Source organism: Hipposideros armiger, unplaced genomic scaffold (assembly GCF_001890085.2).
Source record: "Hipposideros armiger isolate ML-2016 unplaced genomic scaffold, ASM189008v1 scaffold_105, whole genome shotgun sequence".
Taxonomy (NCBI): domain Eukaryota; kingdom Metazoa; phylum Chordata; class Mammalia; order Chiroptera; family Hipposideridae; genus Hipposideros; species Hipposideros armiger.
Window position 1 is genome coordinate 1564889 of NW_017731455.1, and position 12304 is coordinate 1577192.

General features: G+C 44.0%; 1 long non-coding RNA gene across 2 annotated transcripts; it reads right to left on the minus strand.

The window, feature by feature from the left end:
- Window positions 1-4560: 4560 nt before the first annotated feature.
- On the minus strand, window positions 4561-7218 carry LOC109384888 (uncharacterized). 2 transcript variants are annotated; one of them, XR_002124509.1, is made up of 3 exons: window positions 7096-7218; window positions 6352-6471; window positions 4561-4711 (listed from the first exon to the last, which is right to left on the minus strand). It is a non-coding gene; the product is annotated as an uncharacterized LOC109384888 (long non-coding RNA). The 2 variants fall into 2 exon arrangements; XR_002124508.1 differs by having other exon boundaries at window positions 7061-7218.
- Window positions 7219-12304: the final 5086 nt, after the last annotated feature.

Here is a 12304-nt window from a genome sequence, read left to right on the forward strand (position 1 = left end):
AGAAGAGGGCAGCATGCTGACTAAAGAAAGGTGGGCATTTTCTCCACAGGATTGCCTTTTGGTTTTACTCTGCCAGGCCTGAGGTACAGGGGTGGGGAAGTGAGTCAAGTAGGTCTCCTGCCATCAGATCTAAGAGATCTCTTCTACCACACTACCCTCCCCACCCCCACACAGGCACACGTGTACCTGTGTATACACATTCACATTTATACACATACCAGAGTAATTCTTCTACAATTTTTTAATTAATAGACTTTTTTGAGCAGTTTTAGGTTTACAGAGAAACTGACTGGAAAGTACGCAGAGTTCCAATATACTGCCTGATACCCCTTCCCCTATTATTAATATATGCATTTGCATGGTATATTTGTTACAATTGATAAGCCAATATTGATGCATTATTATTAACTAAAGTCCATAATTTATATTGGGGTTCACTCTCTGTGTTGCACATTCTATGAACTTTTGTCAAATGTATAATGACATGTATCCACCATTACAGTATCATTCAGAATAGTTTTACTGCTATAAAAATCCCCCAAACTCTACCCATATCATTTAAAAACTTCCTTTTCTATGAATTTTAGTAAAATGTTGGGTCTTCTTGCCCTAAGCAATGTATGGCTTCCTCAAAACCCTATAGTCTAGTGTTCTTGATCATGTATAGGATTAGCTCAGAGTAGACGTTTGCCCTGGAACCAGGGATGGAGGCATAGGTTGGGCATGGCTGGGTCAACTCAGTGGCTTGCGTCTTGATAACTTTGTAGGGCAAGGGTCATCCTGCAAACCCTGGACTTCTCAACTGTGGGCTTACAGGAAAGAGAGATCAATTTGTACCTTCTTTGAGCTACATGTTTTGGGATCTTTTTGTTACAGCAGCTTATCCTATATCCACCTAATATAAAATGCTCATTTCTTGCCTGTTTACTTTTGCTCAACACTCCCTCACCTGTCCCCACCCCACGTTTAGAATGAGAATATACATATAAGATGAATCTATTTTTATTCTCTAGAATTTATTTTCTAAACAACAGCCAGAGTGATCTTTCATCAGATCACGTCATTCTCACTGAAAACCTTCTCATTGGACTTAGAATAAGAGCCGACTCTTTATCATGATCTAGCCCCCATTCAACTCCACTAGTTCCCTCTTATGTCTTTCTTTCTCATTTACCAGGTTCCAGTTATGTGGGTCTGCTTTTGTTCTTGGAACATGCCAAGGTGGCACACCTGTGGCACCCTTACACTCACCATTCCCTCGTTAGGAATTATGGCTGACTTCTTATCACATTTAGTTCTCAGCGATTGAAATTCTTCTCTCATTGCTTTTTATTTTATCACCATTTTATTTCTTTATGGTACATTATAGAATTTCTCACCACCTAAAAGGATCTTGCTTATTGATTGGGTTACTTGTTTTTAATCTGTCTCTCCCAGCTAGATATAAGATCCATGAAAGTTGGCATCAATCTGTTTTATTCATTTTTTGTGCACCCTGGGTGTGCTAGTGGTCAACTGCTATGGGTGCTCTATGAATCTTTATCAAGCAAAAACATGTTTCTACCACAGAGCAGTGTCCGTCTTGTCTCCGTCCTCAAAGAGCTTATAATCCATCTGCTGGTGACCTTTAAACCAGACTGCCAGCAAGACCAGAACAATTTCACATGGCACATTCTCAGACACAGTTCTGCAGGGACAAATTCCAATTTACAAGCTGAGAATTAATTACAATACCAAAGCAACCCAATGCATTTATGTAAATTAATTGAGTTTAAATTAATTTCCTATTAGATTGTAGTCCTCCCCTTTTATTTCTTTTGAGAATTTCTACTTCATGAGAAGGTGAAATGGAAAAATTGTTCAGATTTTCATCAAAAAATTTGTTAGGCACCAGGGATGATTCTTGCAGGCACTAATGTCAGAGTAGAGAAGGCGAGGGGAGGACAATGACTTCTCTGAGCCAGTATTTAATCTGACTCAGTTGACTTTTTCCAAATGTCTTTCTTGGTGATGCTGAAGAGGTCTTTTGGCTTTCATCAGCTAGTAAGGGGAGCTGGTCAGCCAGAACGTGGAACTGCTGGCAGCTGTTTCACAGAAAACCCATTCCTTACATCTAAGACTTCCACTGAAAACCTACAGGGCCAGGCTTTGAAAAGAGTGAAGTGTCTTTAGAAATATTTACACTGTCTTTATTCCAGAGTCACTGTCAGTCTCTGGCACTTGGGGCTCAGATGCACAGGGAAACGTCCCCCTCCCCTGAATCAATGGTGCCTTTTACATTAGACCGCAGAACCCCACAAAATGTGCAAAGAAATTGTCTCTTGATGTGTTGACTCCTCTCTGTGAAGGAAGACTATCCCCAACCCTCTCTCAAGCTGTCATTGTGAATGGTGCTAGAGGGGAGGATTTGCCAAATGGCTGTCAGAGCTGACACTGGGCCAGCGTCAGCAGGGAGCCTGAGTTGTCTTTGAGGATATGATCTTTCTTCCTGCACAGGTCCTTGGAATTCCTCCTACTGTTTGAACCAATGACACAGACCTCAAGCTCCAGGAAACAGGTAAGTTATTCCCCAGGTGATTCTTGTAGTGAATGGTGAGAATGAACAAGATGTCTTTTTAGTGCCTGCCTGAACCACGTAAGGAAGTAGGGGGTGGGTGTATGGGGCTTGCTTCAAGGCAGTCTGACTCAAGAAGGAGTTCACCATGAATGACATTGGAATTTAGGTTTCTCCCCCTTTGTTACCAGACAGCTCCTCAATATAGACCTGTTTCTCTCACTGCCAGCTCTGTCAAAAAAGCTCTCATGATAAGGAAACACGGAATAGGAAAGTCTACTGAGAAACTTGGAACAAAGTGCTCTAACTCGGGTATTTGTATTTATGATTTATGTTGTTTGCAGTAGGAAACAGTAACTGAAAATAATAATTCAATAGAACTTTATAGACACTTGAACATTTCGGAGAGAAATCCACCTTGCCCCCGTTAATCCAAGTGGAGGATGGCAAGCACTTGGTACGTGGTGTTCCTTCCTGTACCTCTGCCATAGCAGACATTGCTGAATGATCACAGCATTCTTTCATAAGCTGAAATGCAGCAGGAAAATACTTCAGAACACAGTGTTCTCAACAGCCACTATAATCTATCAGAAATGTCATGCAAAATGAAACCCATTTGCCATTCCTGTTCTAAGTTAATGAGGTCTACTGTATGAGTGTGAGCTCACGTGCCACCTGGGATGGCCTCAGCTGCAATGCTCTCATGCTTTCCAGTTTGATTCCAGACTCACCTTTTTTGGGGACACACTTTCCTGTGCCAAGTGAATCAGTCCTCCTGTTTTTCCCTCTCACCAATGTTTCTCTCTGGGCTCATTTGAGTGTGGATCAAAGGGCAGCTGTGAAACCATGTTGGAAGCACCTACTTCCAGTGGCCTTTCAAAGTCAATTCCTAATGAGCAGCAAGTCCTCCCACAAACTAAACAGAAATAGCCTCAGAGGTATAGAGAAAAAAACTGATGGTTGCTAGATGGAGAGAAAGTGAGGGGATTAGAAAATACAAATTAGAAGCCACAATATTGCCACAGGGATATGAAAGACAGTTTGGGGAATATAATCAATAATGTTGTAAAGGTTTTGTAGGGTCTCAGATGGTTACTTGTCTTATTAGGGAGACCACTTCATGGGTGCTGTAGATGCCTGACCACTGTGCTGTACACCTGAAGCTGAATAATATTGAATGTCAGCTATAACATATATATATATATATATATATATATATATATATATATATATATTCATGGGATGTGGAATACAGCATAGGGAATACAGCATTGGAATTTTAACAGCTGTATATGATGTCAGAGGGGTAGCAGATTGGGGAAGAGAGGTTATCACTTTGTGAGGAGTGTAAATGCCTATTACATTGTTTTCTACACCTGAAACTAATTTAAAAAAGAAAGAAACAGGTCTTCCCAGAGACCAGTGCATTGGAGGCTGGGTCTGGCCCCAGCTTCCTTAACGAATCTGTGGTGCACAGATTTGGCCGTGAGCCATTGTCAATGCTCTCACTGCAGTGTCCTATGACCAATCTTCTTATATCAGAGAATTGTATGCGTTTTGCAGTAAATTACAAGGCAGGTCTGGTTTCTGAAATCAGCCGAAGGCTAATTAAGGTTTCTTTCCCTTGGCCGCAATGTCATCATAAATGACTCTGCAGAGTGGTGGAGGGCTGACGTTTTGTCATCCAATACCATATTTTGTGAGTGATTAAAATCTTCTCAGTCACCTGCCTGACCAACTGCCAGTAGCCACAAAACAAAAAGGATTACAGTCAATTCATGTGCATTAAGAGAATGGCTTGAAACACTATCAGTTTAGGTTCGATGGGGCTTAACCTGATTTCAGGAAGAAAGAAGCGATGTGCAATTAAAGGAGAGGGGAAAAGCAAAAAAAAAAAAATTCAAATAAGAATATTCCCCAAAGTCCAAAGCCTGTTTGGTTTGTTTGTTTCCAAAAGGATTTATTAAGTACCTGTCAAGTTCTTCCTACAATGGTGGACCCTGAAAAGGTACACAGGAAGGAGAAAACATGAGTAATGGCTGTCCTTGGAATTCGCAGTCTAGTGGGGGAGAAAAATCACACACTGAGGAAGCAGCCAGAGAATTACTGGATTCATGTTTAGCAGGAATTTTTAAAATATCTTTTAGGTGCCTGGCTCTGTTGGAGAAAGAAAAGAAGAGAAATGAAAAGTGTTAGTTGACATGTACATGGCTCTAGCTACCTGCTTAGCAGTAAGTGTTTTACACATATTGACTCAGCCTCCACAACATCCTTTACATACCATTGTTATCTCCATTTTACAGATGAGGAAACCATGCCCAAGGAAGTAAAGAAATTTGCCTGAGGCCATATAATCAGAAGTTGAGGAGCTGAGATTTGCACAGGTAGTCTGGCCCTGGAATCTGAGGTTTTAACCATAACTCTATGTTGCCTCCCAAGGTGCTGGGGTAGTTCCCTACCCTTGAGAATTTCCATTCTCCCTGGGGGTGGGGTGGGGTGGGATCAGGCCTGGGCCTGTGGCATAGTTAACTTAGAGGTAGAGGTTGGAACAATGGAGGCAGGAAATAGAGAGTAATGATTTCTAGAAAGAGTAGGGGAGAGTCTGAACTGAACTCTGAGTATGGATGTGTCTATGTGGGGTGGGGCTCTGCCCAGAGGAATAGAGAAGGTTCTAGACCAAGAGAAGGGCAGGAGTAGAGCTGACTGAGAGCATGGCTGCAATTAGTGGCTCAAGGGTTTGCAGCTGCCCAAGAAAGAGGATGCATTCAATCAAAGGCTGTCTTCTAACATGGGTCATAGCGCTGGGGCCAGAGCAAGGAGTTGGAATCTGACAGACCAGGCTTAGAGTTTGATTGTGCCACAGGCTCCTCAATTAACCTTGAGTAAGTTATCTAACGTCTATTAGCCAGTTTCCCCAAATACAAGGTGGGAAGAATGGCCACAGAAGAATCAGGACAATCTTGTACCATGTAAGGAATTAATTAATTTATTATTTATTCAAAAATATTCAGTATGTACCAATTGCTGTGCCAGATGTTGGAACAGTGAACAAAAGGAACATGACTGCTGCCCTCCTAGAGCTTACATTCTAACTGGAGAGGCAAAATAATAAATAAGTGGACAAAATAATTTCAGATTATGAGAAGGGTTTTGAAGAAAACCCAGGGTTGGGGCCAATGGAATTAATAACGGCTTTTACAGGGCCCACTATCAAGCATGGCGTTTGTGCCGTAAGAAGCAGTCAGTACTGCTTTCATTTTATATAATATCAGGTAGCATCATCTTGGAATTCAACACATGAGAGAAAGCCATGCTGTCAGATACTCTTCATTGCCCACTCTGCAGGCATTTCTCCTTTATTCCTTGCTTACAGACCCCAATTTAATACAAGATTTTTCTTCCAGTGGAGGGAAATATCCCAGCCAATCATGGCAATCCTGCTTAATTTGCCAGGGACAGGTTTAAGCAAAACCACGTGACTTGGTTCTGGCTGATGTGTGAGGAGACTTCTGGGTAAGGTTCCTCACTGTATAAACAAACAAACAAGCAAGCAGTACATAGAGAAAACAAGCCATGCTCTCTCCTCCTGATACTTGCATGTGACGGTTGAAAATGCGGCGGCCTTCTTGGGGCCGTGAAGGACCTGGCCTAGAGGGCAAGCCAACGTGCAGAGTGTGGCATAGAAGAAAGCAGGCATGGATATGGGTTCCCAGTGTTTCTGGGACACTAAGCTAGTCACCTTGGAACCACCCCGTCACACATCTCTTCTTAGGTGAGATAAAGAATTCTGTACTTACTGTTCAAGCCATTCAGGGCGGGATTTCCTGTTATTGGCAGCCAGAGCATCATGACCAATAGAAGTACAACGTGGAAACAATGAGGGATCCTGGGAGCAGGGTTCTGGTTCTTCCTAAGGGCTGTTTATAAAAGGAGAGGAAGAAAGTTAGACTCTGTTATTGACATGCAGCTTTGGAAGATCCATCCCCATATTTGGTGGAACAATCCTTCAAGTAAGGAACGGTGGTAGTCCTTAGTGTTCCCATGGCTTGTCAGTCCCTCCTGAGAACACTGCTCCTCAGTGTGGACGTACATACCCAAGGGAAGCCCCCCGGGCAATGTGCTGAGTGTACAGGAAACCCAGGACAGATGCTGCACATCTTCAAGGACTACCACTTCCTACCAAAACGTGGGAAGCAACTCTGGAATGCAACTTTATGAGGACACAGACCATATTAATTATGCTCACTGCTTTTCCTCCAGTGCCCCAGAACCATTCTCAACACAGAACAGGGGCTCAAAAAATATCTGTGAAATTAATCAGTAAATTAAACCAAACATGGATATGTTTTGTAGAATTACAGAAGCATGGAATAAAGTTTAAAAATGCAAACAGGTAAACATGTAAGGAGTGTGTCTTTGTCTTTTCTACACCAATGATATTTGCTGAAAAATGTATAAGGAGCTGTCACTTAGGAATATCCCACTTGGCTTTAATTCGAGCCTTACCACATATTGTTGAAACCTTTTCTGAGTCCTCTTACTTGGAACACGTTCCTATCAGACAGCCCCAAGTTCTCCAGGCCAGCTGCCACTCTGAACGAGAGGGAACACCCTGGCATTTGCTTCTTCTTTCCTTTTCCATAAGTCACATCAGCATCCTTCGACCAGGATAACTGGAAGGAAACAGGGTCTTGAATGGCACAGTTGGTGGCTTTTGCTAGTGCTATTTTTCTCACCTACTCTTGTCTCCCCTTGCTTAGAGCAGCCCTCTTTATCCTGCAAAGCCTGGCAGGAAGTCCATTTGCTTTCCTCACTTCCCTAGGCCTCAGTGAGCTGACTCTCATATCTCATAATCTGCATAATATGTTATCTATCACAGGAATTAGAATATCAAGTGCCAGCACAGGACAGAGCCAGGCAGAGCCCACAACTCGTTTTCCCCACAGGATGTGCACGCCATATGACGCAGAGGTCAAACCTTCTGCTTTTTCATATTTCCTACTGTACTTAGAATATTTCTGGGGCAAATCCTGGTGATGTCACCTGCCAGTATATTCTTATAGCTTTGTGAGCTTCAGTTATAAAGTGTGTACTATACTCCTTCACAAGGATATTTTAAATATTAGAAATAAAAATGTGTAAAGCTATTAGTTTGCACTCAAAGGTTACTCTACTGTTATGTGGTATGTGGTAAGTGCTCAATCTCTGTTTGAGGGTTTATTGAATGACTCATTCTCTGATAGCTGAAAACAAGCTGGACTCTCTCGCCTTATCTAGACAGTGGTGCTCCTGCTGTATTTGAAAACAGAGTTTCTCAAACCCTGCTCTGAAATTGTACAGAAGCCAGTGGTTTCAGGGAATGGAAATCCAGGGGACACTGGGCCAGCCTCCATTCTCTGGGAGTGGTCACCTGTCCCTGGATTGACAAGGGTCATAGGACAAGGAGACCAAGTGCAGAGTTGCCAGAGGCTGTTGGAGGTTACAAGGCCTGCACCATGGGCAGTATCTTCTGGAAGGTGAGATTACCAGAGCCCAGGCACTCCAGGAGCCCTTGGAGGGTCATGCGAGGGAGCAGCCTGAGAATGACTGGCCCTCTGGAGGGAATATGGCTGACCCTCAGGAGCCAGTTTCTTCCCTTTGATTGGTCTTTGTGATCGGTCTCACTGTGACAGCCCCACAATAAGGATCAGGCAGGAGATTCATGTTCATTATGATTCTGTCTTCCCGAGTCACAAACGAAACTACGAAGATGCCTACAACCAAAAAAGCCAGTGACTCATTGCTCACCTCTCCAGCCTGAGCCCTGGTCCAGGCCTGATCCCCAAGGTATTGCTCACTGTTGAAGTCTGGCTGCCATACCAAGCCTACGTAGAGGACCAGGCAGTGAATGGACTATTGATGCTGGGTGATTCTTTAGAGATTATTGATGCCACCCCCTCCTTATACAGATGGGGAAACTGAGACCCACAGTGGAGAAGGGACGTGTACAAATCACATGGCCCATTGAGGTTAAATTTGGACCCAATTCTCCATCACATGTTCTTTCCAATCTGAAATGTAGTCAGATGCCCACTTTCTGCTCTGGAAGGCAGAAACTGGCCCTGACCCTGATTTTACACAACCAACCCAAGAAAACTAGATTCCTTCAGCATGTCACTGGCCTGGACCCAGAGACATCCGAGACCATGAAGGAATGGATGAACGAACTCTCCCTACCTTCTTATCCTGAGCCCTTTGCAGCTGTTTTGTAATCTACGAGGTGTGCAAGCCTACACATTTGCTGCCCTCCTGCAATGCGATTTTCACGGGAACGTTGGCCAGAAAGAGGTTGACATGAAGGGTTTAGTTACTACTACAAATAATGATAACAATATGATAGTTAACGCATCACACTCACTATGCCAGATGCTGTTCTAAATCCTTAGATATATTAATTCATTTACTCCTCCCAACAATCCCATCAGATCAATTTATAAATGAGGAAACTCAGGTATGGAAAGAAATGAGTCTCAGATCACTCAGTAATCCGTGGAGCTGGGATCTGAATTTAGTGAGTCTGACTCCAGAGCCCAGGATGCCTCACTGACCCAGGTGCAGCCAGTGGCTCCTTAGAACAGAGCTGCACTGCTATTTAAAAAAAAACTCTTAACTTACCAATCCTGTCTTCCTGTCCTAAGGGACTAGAAGTAGAATGGGCTCAGAAAGGCGGTGGCTTCCCTCTCTCACTTCTCCCACGGGGTTGTGGCCCTCAAAACCCCATCTCCCGCCTCCCCACCCGGCACTGCCTGCTGCGGCACTGCGCTCTTGGATACTTGCCTCCAGAGGCAGGGAGGTCAATGCTGGATTGAGTTTTCGGATTCCCTTGGGGTAAAACTTACAGATTCTCAGTTGTGCAGTGAAAAAAATAGCCATTTGATGTCTCTCAACTCTGTATGAATCTTGTGAACTGGTCTCTAGAAACCACTCGCATGACAGGAAATAAATAAAAGGATGAGTTAGAAGGCTGGAATAATTCATCAAGGGCCTCCACCCCTGCGCGCATGCACAGACACACACACACACACACACACACACACACACACGGCAGTGCTCCACTGTGCCAGGGGAACATTCAGGTTGCCTTTGTATTATGTGTCTTTGATTAATTTCTGAGGAAAAAGATCAGCTCTGCCAGAGCCTATGTTGTGTTTTCTCTAAATCAGGGCAAATAACATTACTTCTCCAAATGTTGCTATTAGAATGAGATTTATATTTACCTAGAGAGGCTGCTCCTGAGAGAGATGCAGCGAGAAGTTTATGCTACAGACAGAATCATCTGCCCTGCTGAAATGTGATTTGCTGCAGAGGACTGTTTGGAGTTTGGATTAATGAGAGAGATAAACACGATGACTGCTGGTGGTTTTCAGTAACGTGATTACTGCTGGGGAACAGATCTCACTCCCTCTTTCTGAGTCTCTCATCCTCTCAGCTTGTGAATGAGCCCAAGCCAATAATTTCCCAAAATGGAGGACTGAGCTGGGAAGGCCATGATATGTGCCCATGTCCACATCCACCACGATGCCCTTGTGCACAGTCACACACTCGCTTGCAGACATGTGAACATGTACACAGGCACATGCTCACAGTGGCACTTGGACCTCAGCTTGGGCAGCCTGGTGGGGAGAGGAACAAGGCGTTTCCTACCATGGTCCTATTTCCTCCACCTTCGAGTGGAGCATGTTGGGTCCTGGAAGAACTATCAATATACTGGCAGGAAGCAATTTGTCCCACAAGATAAAGTTGTAACATTCAGACAAAGTAAAAGTAAATTCGGCTATAAACCCCCTAGGTGCTCAGTTTTACTATCGTGGTTTCAGGCCATGGAATAAAAGTATTTTATGGATGTAGTCGGCTTTGCATTATTCCTGTGTACTTTGTAGTTCAGAGTTAGAACTGGAAAGAGGACCCCGGAGTCTTAGATTCAGGCTCCGTCTTCTGTTTAACACTGTGGAGCTTTCACTCATGTGCTAGGCTAGTGTGGGTCTCCAAGGAGGAATCAGATATGAACCCTGCCTCAAGGTGCCCCAAAGCATGACCCCAAGTAGACTGAGTATAAGCTCAGAAAGTAAGAGGTATCAAGTGAGAGGCACAGAGGGAAGTTGCTGCAAGGGAAGCATCACCTCTGGTTGGGGAAGGAGGGAAAGGCACTGTGGACTAGCCCCCGAGTTGCATCATGGAAGAGATACGAGATTTGGACAGAAGATGGTGGAGGTGGGAGGGTATTTCTGGCAGAGGCAACACCACAATTAAGGGTTGAGAGGGAGGAAAGTGGGGATATGTTTAAGGGGTAATAAGCAGGTTATTCTAGAACATGAAACACGTGTGGATGTAAAAGAGAGGAAAGTGGGTGGGAAATAAAACCTCTTTTCTCTGTTCCCTCTCCTCCCTGTCTTCGACCACTCCTGCTTAGTCCAGTGTGATCACGCCCCAGGTTGCTGATCTGAAACCCTTTTTCCCACTCTCACCAAGTCAGGATCGTAAGGAACCATAAGGGCTGTGTGCTCAGGACAGCACCAAAGTGGAGGGTCCTGGAGGATGTCTGGGGGAGGAAACATGTCCCCTACCTACCTACCTACCTACCTACCTACCTGCCTGCCTACCTGCTGCCTCTGCCCAAGTTATTTACTTTGCCTGAACTCTTCTTCCTTTCCATCACTTTTGTCTAAATCATATCATCCTCTGAGCTGCAACTCAAATGCAAGTTTCACAGGAAATTCTTTCTTAATTTCCCCAGACAGAAGCAACTACTCCTTATCTGGGGCCTTGAAATCCTGTGTTCCTCTGGGATGTTAATGGGATTCTCCTGTAAACAGTGGAAAACCCCCAATGATGAGCTGTGCCCCAACTCCCAATTCTATGTGGCCTCTGTGTGTGTTTGTTTCTGTAAAAGGTCCTTATTATGAATCTTAAGTCAACTGCCAAACTGGGGCTTAATAAGCATAACATGTATAAAACAGAAGATTTAAGGGTCCAGTGCAGTAGCTCTGAACTTAGAGTCAGCTCTTTGAAAATATTCCCAACAGGGTGAGAGCATGACAGCCTTATTATTCCAGTTCCTCTGATCAGGGTTCTGCAAAGGGACCGTTCAGTCCTAAAGGCTGGGGTCCTCCAGCAAGGCATTGAGAACAGGACATATCACCACCTGGAAAACAAGAAGTCCTTAAGTGTCCTTATCAACGGACAAAAGGCACAGCATCTATGGCTCTAGCCTGCGTTCTTCCAAACTGCTCCAAACCAAATTAGTTGCCTTCCTTCTCCCCAAACCTGGCTTCTTCGCATGTTTCCACGGTTTCAGTCAGAATCAACACCATCCACACAGCTGTGCAATACAGAAAACTAGAAGGCATCCTTGGCCCCTTGTCTTTCTCACCCTCCATTCCTAATCTACTGTCAACATTCTCCTTGACTTTCTGAACTCCAAGTGTCATGGCCTCTCCTGACAGCGTTTGAAGACAACTTTTCTCTCTGCTTAACATGGCGCGTCCTCCTGGTTTGAGTTTCAGCTTAGTTCTTAGTTTTTAGTTTAATCGTCATTTTCTCAGGGAGGCCTTCCTTTATCCAATAATAAGACCATGTTTTTCTCTTATGGGTTCTGAAGTGTCCTGTGCTTCTCACTCAGCACTCTTATCACAGTTTATAACTAGACATTAGGCAGTGACAAAATATATCTTTTCTAGTAGATAGAAACTGCATCAGGAATGGAAGGTACTA